This window comes from Cupressus sempervirens, chromosome 5 (genome assembly GCF_028749045.1).
Source record: "Cupressus sempervirens isolate cs-2001-9-10 chromosome 5, ASM2874904v1, whole genome shotgun sequence".
In the NCBI taxonomy this organism is placed as follows: domain Eukaryota; kingdom Viridiplantae; phylum Streptophyta; class Pinopsida; order Cupressales; family Cupressaceae; genus Cupressus; species Cupressus sempervirens.
Window position 1 is genome coordinate 201,565,037 of NC_143122.1, and position 9,654 is coordinate 201,574,690.

Below are 9,654 nucleotides of genomic sequence, written 5' to 3' on the forward strand. Positions count from 1 at the left end.
TTCCATGCACGTGCTCACCCAAAAAGAGGTAGAGGAATGAAAGTAACAGTTCTTATCTTTGTGCTCTAGTCCCGTATCAGGCTAGAGATAGTCTACCAACTTGATCACCCAGTAGGTTATTATCACCCTCTTGAAAGAAAGGGAAAGAAAAAAAGAAAGAGGACCTCTCCTTAGAGGATTCAAACAAAACAAGCACCTTCCCAGCAGGAACAGAGTCCACAATGGTCTCAAGATACTAGAGCTACCTTAGTCTAGGATGAACCATAGTTGCCTCCCGTTGTGTCTAGCCAACCAGAAGAGGGAGAGATTCCACAAGTCTCCATTCCTCCGATGCAAGGTGAACCTACTTCTCCTTCTACCTCTAAGAAACAAAAGAAGAGGATTAATATTTAGATGAAGAAAAGGTAAAGGATTAGTAGAAGATTAGTGCCTAAACCTTCTATTCCTAAAAGCATTCTGGAGGGAGATGAAGAAGAAGAAGAAACAAAATTAGAGGAGGAAGAGGAAGAACAAGTACCCCTATAGGGAAGAACTCAACTAGCTAGAGCCACAAAATTACAAAGAAGAAAGAGTGCTACGAGTACCCCACCATCCACTCAAGCAGAACCATTAGAGCTCTCTTCTTCAGAAGATGAAGTACAAAAGTGGGTAGATGAGCAGAGTGAAGAGAGTGGTGGTGTTTTCTCAATGTCATATTTTGATTTCATGCCCATAAGTATAGAGTTGATTGAGGATAAGATCAAGGACACTCCTACAAGTGAACCCCAACAGGAAGGCTAGATGTAGATGTCGCTAGATACACAAGATCCTAATCTCACTCCTCCATCTCCACCACAAATTATGATGGTAGATAAGGGTTCGGTAACTCCTCCACCTCCGAGTTCAGAAGAGTAGCAAGTTTAGAAGGACCTATCATTAGAAGAGAAACTAGAACAAAGGGCTATTGATGAAATGTCAAAGGAAGGACAAATGGTAGAATATACACAATAACCTTCCCAAGATGCTGAGGAGAAGGCTATAGGATCCACGGATAATGAAGCTACAAAAGAGGGGTCCTCACAATAGGAGATGACTCCAACCAAGAGTGATAAAGGGAAGGAGGTAGTTGAACACACCACTTCATCATCAAGATCTAGATCCACAAGAAAACATATCCCAAGATGGTTCTGAAAGGAGATAATGAGAAGTGCTAAGCCTTAATTCTGTGCATCAGAGGATGACATTTGTGATATTACAACGATTTTGAACAAACCTGAGTCTCCACCACATGAGGTGATACCATTAGCATTTGTCACCACCATGCAGAACCAAGATTTATTTGCACAAATGGCTCTTCCCCCTAAGGATATAGATGTAGAAGGCATTAGCTTTGAAGATTATGAGATAAAGGATGCTATGTTGGGAAGGCCTACATGGGATTTAGCTCAACAAATGATGACCATGGGAGTCAAAGAGGTCCTTAGGCACATGGAAGAAGATGAGATTTAACTTCAAACACTTCGAAGGCAAGTTGAGATCCTAAAAGGATATCTAGGAGAACTCATCGGTCCTTTTAATCCTGAACACCCTAAGAATACTTTGAATAATATACTTAGAGAAGGGGGAGGTGTACAATTAGACTTGTTTTTGAAAGCTTGTTAGGAATGGTGAGAAAGTTTTGAGGAGAAAGGTGTCACCATTATCGCAGGGAATATGAAGTTATTGCATGCTACATAGAAGAACGTGAACAAGATCATAGCAATTTTGAAGTAGGACTTCAATATTATGGATGAGGTATGTGCCTAGAGTAAGGATTTGTAGACTCTACAAGCCATAAAGGGCCAAAGATATCAGGTTTTGATCGATGTATATGTCAAAGAAGAATTAGAGATGATTGATGATTGGATAGAGAAAATAGTGAATAGCAATAAAGTAATGGAGACATTACATGAGGAGATCCATCGGCTCAAGGACCAAGCCTGAGAGAAAATTTTGGAAGCAGAAAGACACTACAGTGATGCATGCTTGAATATTTTTGAAGATGAATAAAGAGAAAGGTTGTTACCTATAGAGATAGTAGTGGAGAATTTTAGGAAGATTTTTGTGGAGGTTTTTGATGATGAGGACATCCGACAGGCCTTTAGGATAGAAGAAGCATTGTTAGAGTTGGACACCAAGCTCAGAGATTTTGCAGAGACTCAAATTGAGGTGGACAACTAAAGATAGGAGGTAAAGGATAAATATGAGGCTTTAGATCTTCCAGATGCAACTAAAATTACTAAGATGAATAAGAACAAAACCCAGATGCCAAAATTTCAATTTTGACACTCAATAAAATTTTGAATTTTTGACCCAGTTGCAGCTCCGCAGGTCTATAGCTCTGCAAGTCTATAGCTCCACAATTCAGAGGTGCACTGACAGTTAACTGCCAGTTCCAAAAATAACACTTTCCATACATCAAGAGTGCATTCTAATGACAGTTTAACTTTGACACATGCTTAGTGAAGGACCAACTTCTATTTTTGATGCCTCCATGCACTTCCACTTCAACAAATGGCTTCCTGCTACTTTCTCTATTTTTGACATGTAAAGTGCTCATGCATCCAATTAATGAATAAAATATGGATGGAGTCCATCTAAGCACCAAATTAATTGTTAGTCAGTATATGATTTCTTATAAATACCCCATTGTAAAATGTAAAAAGGGTCACCGTTATTGTGCAATAAAATTATGCTTTTGGTGCTCGCATTTGGAGTGTAGTCATTCTTTCCTAAATGTGTCATTGTTTTGTGAATTTTGTTCATGGAATTGTGATTGAGCCAAAGGTTTATTGCATTATTTATAGTTGTGCGATCTTTTAGTTCTGGTGTTTGCTATAGATTTACAAATTCCATTGACGTATTGAGCTTGAGAAGAGATCATCAAATTGTGTATGCATAGCTTTTTGTCTCACATGAGTGCAGTTTCCATGGCCTTGCGATTTTATGAAAGGTGAAATATCATACAATTGTTAAAGTTTCTCATCGACAATTGCATTACTGGATCCTAGGAAGCACTGTTCCTATTTTCATTGGTTTCCTACTGATTTCTTCGAAAGTTTAACTCGCAGCGTGTTGTTTTCTGTAGCTTATGTCCATTAGGATTTGAATTTTAAGTTATTTTCTTTCAGTTTCATTATTTTCTTTGCTAACCCCTCGTTAGAATAGGAACTCATTTTAGTTGCACTGTTAGAATTACATTCATTAAAAAAGTAGAAAATACAAAAAAAATGTTCTTTTGTGTGTTATTTTGAGACAACAAATAGATTTACTTCATTCTGAGATCATAGTAGAACCAGCAAAAGCCTCCTTGTGAACAATCAGATTTATCTTCAACTGAATAGATTTTGGTATGTTGCAAGACAAATATTGAACCTTGGAGTTGGTCCCCAAAGGATTAGCTTTTCAAGAGAGGAATTGTGCAATGGATTCCTACTGTTGACCTCATGCAAAACAATCGCCCAACAATTATTTTCCTTGGATAAGTACAAAATGTATATGATAATAAGTAGGAGATATTTTTCACATCTAGTCGAATTGTGATATTGCTATCAAGATTCAACTAAGTAGTTTTTTAAGTCAAACTCATTGAATCATGTTTCATGAGTAGTGGATTCCCACTTTCAATTAAATTGAAGAACTAACAAACCAAATGATTAACTATCATCAATCACAATATTTAAATATTTATTTTGAATAAAATCAAATGAAGGGTTATAATTAGTAAAGAGACATGAGTCATTAACGCTTGCAACATGGCTAGTGACACATATTGTAATTTATATATAGATAGTCTTGAATTATTAGAATAGAAGATTAAAAGAATACATAAATTGGGGTATTGAGTGGTTGGATTTAGATCAAATAATTATATAAAATTGGTGAATAGTTATAAGTTAAATATTAATGACATAATATTGTATATGTGTATCCTATTAAGCATACATAACTCTAATATGACCTATATTATATTTGTGTGTATTAATAATAATAGAATAAAAATTATTTAATTATATTATAATAAGTAGGAGATAATTTCCACAGCAAGTCAAATTGTGATATTGCTATCAGGATTTAACTATGTGACTTTGAGTCAAACTCATTGACCCATGTTTCATGAGTAGTGATTCAACATGAATCTATCTCTCATGAGAATAAATGGAACACTTAGCACTCATTGGATCTAGGTGATGCTCACAGGGGTGAACCACCAGGACTTTTTGGGAGGTCACCCATCCCAATACTACTCCAGCCTGAGCTAGCTTAACTATGGAGTTTGACTCAAAACCACATAGTTAAATCCTGATAGCAATATCACAATTTGACTTGCTATGGAAATTATCTCCTACTTATCAATTGATGAGCTTAAGGGGCTTTCTAATGAATGGTTCATAAGGCACAACACTTGGTGAAGGTTTTACAAATGGGTTTGCAAGCTTTGGGTTTAACCATGGAGGAAACCCCATAGTTAATCATGCTCAGGCTAGAGTAGTACTAGGATGGGTGACCTCCTGGGAAGTCCCAGTGCTTCACCCGTATGAGCATCACCTATATCCAATGAGTGCTAAGTGTTCCATTTATTCTCATAAGAGATAGATTCATGTTGAATCACTACTCATGAAACAATGGTCAATGAGTTTGACTCAAAATTACACAATTAAATCCTGATAGCAATATCACAACTATACAGAAATAGTCAAAATTCTATATGTATGTTATATTTTATATATGTATACAAATATACATAATGCCCAATATATGTGTGTGTGCGTGTTTGTGTATATACATGTAAAGGGATAAGGAATCATATGTACTACTTGAAGCAATTAATTAATTATTGCCAATAATATTTTTATCATCTTAAAAAGTGTACACTTTCTTTGCAAGACATTTTCCCCTTAATTTAATGATCTCTTAGGTACATGAATGCACTTATGCTTGAATTGCTACCTATTCTCAATTGTTTTCCCATTTTCGATCATTCTTTTTTCATCAATGAGAACTTGGTGCACATCTAAAGGTATAGAACCATGGGGTAAAGGTAGAGGTCATCTCTAATCTCCAAGTTAGGGATGAGATCATCCTTAACCCCATGTAAGGGATGATTTCCTCCCTTGTCCAAGGTATTTTGCCTCAAACTTCTAGCCTATTTTGGGTTTTTCAATTTGTTTTCCCACCCAATGTAGTTGAACCTTTTGATTTTGAATCTAAAATCACCATTAAGAGAGGCATTCCCACTTCATTTTTTAGCCCACTAACATACATTATATGTGCAAGAAATCCATGATCTATCATAAACATGAGCAATCCAACCATTTGAAAGCAAGATTTATTCAAATCCTCTTCCACTCAACAAGTTTTCAAGGAGCCTTCAAGAGTTCAATCCTTTTAGTATTCCATAGTATATCTACATTCATGGATCTATGATTTTCCATTTGTGGATATATTGGAATTTTTGATGACATCATATGTCATTACCTACATATAATCATTGATACACTTTTGTGGATAACAAGTTTGAATCTATCCTTGGAGATGTGACAAGTGAAGTGAATATTTACATTTGTCTTTCTTTTACATAGTTTCTCATTTTAGCATTGATTCCTTTATTGGGGATCGACCAAGGTAGTCCCCTCCCCTACCAAAATATTATTTTTCTTATTTGCAAGTATAGGTTTATAGTTTTTGGGAGCAGTAAACTTGAATCTTAGAGGGTTTCAGGTTGCAAGTGGAGCTCTGGATCTCAATTTTTTGTGTGTAAATTAGGTCAATGATGAACTTTCCCTTGAACCAATTCATCCCTAAACTCTAAATCATTCTTTTATGGGGATCTTCAAATTCATAGATTTCATAGATGCCTATTTCTAGGTCTTGGATTCAAAATAGTTCTTATTTTTTACAGATTCTGACAACAGTTTTTTATATCCAAATTAACCTCCCTAATTGGCTTCCAAGGTGAATTTATGCTTCATTTGTAATTTTATGTCATCTATATTTATTTCTCAAAATATATATTTTTATGTGTTTAGCTCTTATACATGTTCTTTCATTATTTGTATCTCAATTAGTTAGTTTACTTGCACTTAATAAACACTTAATTAAATTTATCAATTATATTATAATTGAGGGAAAGAATACCATATAGAAAGTATTTCTTTGAGTATACATCTTGAAAATGGTTTATATTTATAATTAGCACCCCTTGCATCTTATTTGGGTTGTGTAGATCTAGTTTGAGCCTCCTTGGAAGATTATGCATGAAGGTTCATCTTTCACTTTCTCTATTGTGACATTAAAATTTGAGACCAATCAATATACACACCTTAACTATCACCACCATCATTATTGTTTCCTAATTTTTATGTTACAATTTGGTGAACTTTCCCTCTTACATATCCTTTTTTATTTTGGTGTTAGATCTTACTTTGTATTATTACACATTATTGCTTAAACCTTCTTGATTTGCTATTTAGATCTTGCATTCATCTCAACTGTTGAAAACAGATTGACATAAGTATGAGAATGTGTTTCAATCATTGTTTTGTCAGTCATGTCAAACTTGCTACTTTCTGGTAAGACAAAGTGGGTAAAAGCACAAACTTGTGTCACCCTTTTACAAAGGAAAAGGCTAACAAAAGTGTAGTTGTTCACATTCAATGATATAAAATTGGTATTATTATTTAGAATTTTAAAATGAAGTAAACTAATAAAATGTGTAGAAATGGATGAATTTTAAGATTATAAATTTTAATAATTATTCGGAATAATAAAGTACATATTTTCCTATTTTTTAAAGATAAATTTTAGTTGTTGAAAAATGCTGGAAATTAGGGGTCTAGTTCCCACCACAAAACTATATGGAAATAAACTTATTTCCTTTTGATCTTAGATTATGTTATCAATAATATATGTAGCTAGAACAATAAAAAATAAAAATAGGCTTTAGACCTATATTTTCTCTTTTATAACGATTCAAATTTCAACTTATTCAAATTGATAGTTTTCATCTCCCACCACATTTTTCGAAAGAAATCTATTCCAACCAAAATAAAAATTATATATTCTAGAAGAGAAATCTCTCCTCTAGAATGTCATATAATTATTAATTTTTTTCTTTCTCAAAATTGACATCTTCTTGAGTGTTATAATATGTACTTGTAGAATTATTATTTTTTGATTGGTAAACAGCCAAAGCCAGAATAATTAATTATAATGAATAAGATAATTCTATCGTTGAAACAGGCACTGGTAGGAAAGAACAGGGAAAGAAAACCTCTACCCAGGACCATATTCCTTTATTATTAAAAAATTAAAAGGGGCATACCCCAGTCCAAATATCCAAATTACGATACAAGTAAAATCAAGTAATGATGAACAATATGAAAATTACAATCCTTAATATTCTCAATCACCTCTTGATGAGGGATTAAAGCTTCTCTTATCAATCCAAAATCTGACTATATTGTCCTTATCTAATCACTCCAATAAACTATTAATAAACCAACAACATAATATCAAAACCTTTAAGTTTCTAAATAAAGTATGAAGAATCCTTTATGAGACATTTAAAGAAGAATCCAAAAACCAAATTATCCTATCCTTCAAACATAAGCACAGTCATAACCATAAAAGGAAAGATAGATGGCTAACCAAATATACTTATGTAAAATGAAAGCTATGCCCAAAATTTAATAAGAAAACATCCTATTAAACACAGATGCCAGGGACATGCCATCAATAAAGGCTTAACCTCCTAAACTAGAATGGTCATCAATGACAACATATATACTTGTCAGAGTGACATTCCACCCTTGATGCTACCCTACGACTGAAATGATGATTCTACACCATTTATCACATCTAACACTGTTCATATCAGTAATGAAAATACTAAATGGAGGACAAAATTACTACAAGACATGCATCATTATATACTATTGGAAGTACCCAAAAGGAAGAGCCAAAGCTGTCAGAGTCCTCTGCAATCCATATCCACTTAATAAAATTCATGCCCCGAATGGGAGAGGGATACTCATTCCTTTAATAATCTATTTGATCCTATCATCCACGTCTAAAAATCCACAAGGTATTCCAAGGAACCAAAAAACTCTCCAATCTAGAATCTACCTTTGGATCAATTTCATACTGAAATAAAGCAATGTGAAATTAACCATATCTATATCTCATAATCCGATTAGTATGAAGCTAGCTGAGCCCTGCTAATCTAGTTTAACCAATATACCTTTTAAGCCATATGCCACTTCATGGAGGCAAACCATAAGCCAAAAAATTCATGCAAATTTGCAAACCTTCAATAGATTGAAATGTAAAACCATAAGACATTGAAGAAACATCTATAGAAATGATATATCATTATATTATTATTATGCTTGCTAATGAGGGATGCAAAATAAAGGAGTTGTAAAATCTCCTTAAGTTGCAGAGAACGTATACATCTACTGAATGTGATATGTTGCTTTACATAACAAAATTATACTACTCATAGTCTCGAGAGCACTAAAGAACACTATAATCCCTAAATCGGTGCCTATTACTAATATATACAGCCTGCCTTTCCCTATCTACAATATATATTAACCAACTTGAGACCACTTATCTTCGATATACCATAGTGACCTCAGAGATTTCATTGGGGTTTTTTGCTTGAAAATTTGGGGGGAATTCAAAGTTGAACTTTGCCCTGCTTGTCTTCTCTATGTTGGGCGTGATGAAATTAAGGGCATCCAAATCCTCAAAGTTAACCCGAGGTTCAATGTATGCATTGTAGGAATTGAGATAATTTGTAAGCTAGGTTTTGTTCTCATCTACTACTATTCCCATCCATCGATGTAGGAAATGGATGTTGACCTCCATCCTAGGCCATTCTTTATAGAAAGCATAATTTTCCAAGATAACTAGCGAGGGGTGACGAAAAGCAACCTCCAACTCTAGAGAGCCAGGTGGAAGCTCCATGTATCTCTTGGGCAAAAAAAAAAATAATTTTTTGTCGATGCTTATGACTGCCTATTTGAGCCCCTTCCTCCATGTAGGATTGAAGATGCTACTATAGAGTTGGATAATTGCTCCTAGTTCAATTCTTGCTCTGGCCATACATCCTATAAAGGAGCCAATAATGTCATTGTTTGTCCTCTAAATGTAGTTGTAGTCAAAAACACATTCTCCAATGGCCCTACTCATGGCTATCTTGGCCATGTCATCCAGCGGGTTCAGAATTCTATTCCACTGTTTTGGCTTAACATTTCCATAGAATGCCATGGTGCAAACCTCTTAAGTGTGGAAGACATAAACATTTGAATCCATTACTTCAAAGCTAGGGCTACCCCACGGCAACAACATTGATAGTGTATAAATAACCAAATCACAAGATCTAGAAACCTCCAAGCATGACCTCATGGTACAATGATGCCAGCATCTCAAGGCACAAGTTGAATGCATTAGATGAGGTAAGAAGTTAGTCCCAAAAGTGATGATCAACCACCTAGATATCCGATAGGCAAGTTCCCACCTATCTCAATGATTATCTAAGGTGGTAGATTATTAAAAACTAAGAATAGTCTAAGACTACTAATGAAAAATGAAGGGCCACTTCCCCAAATGAAGGAGGTCCTCTATATT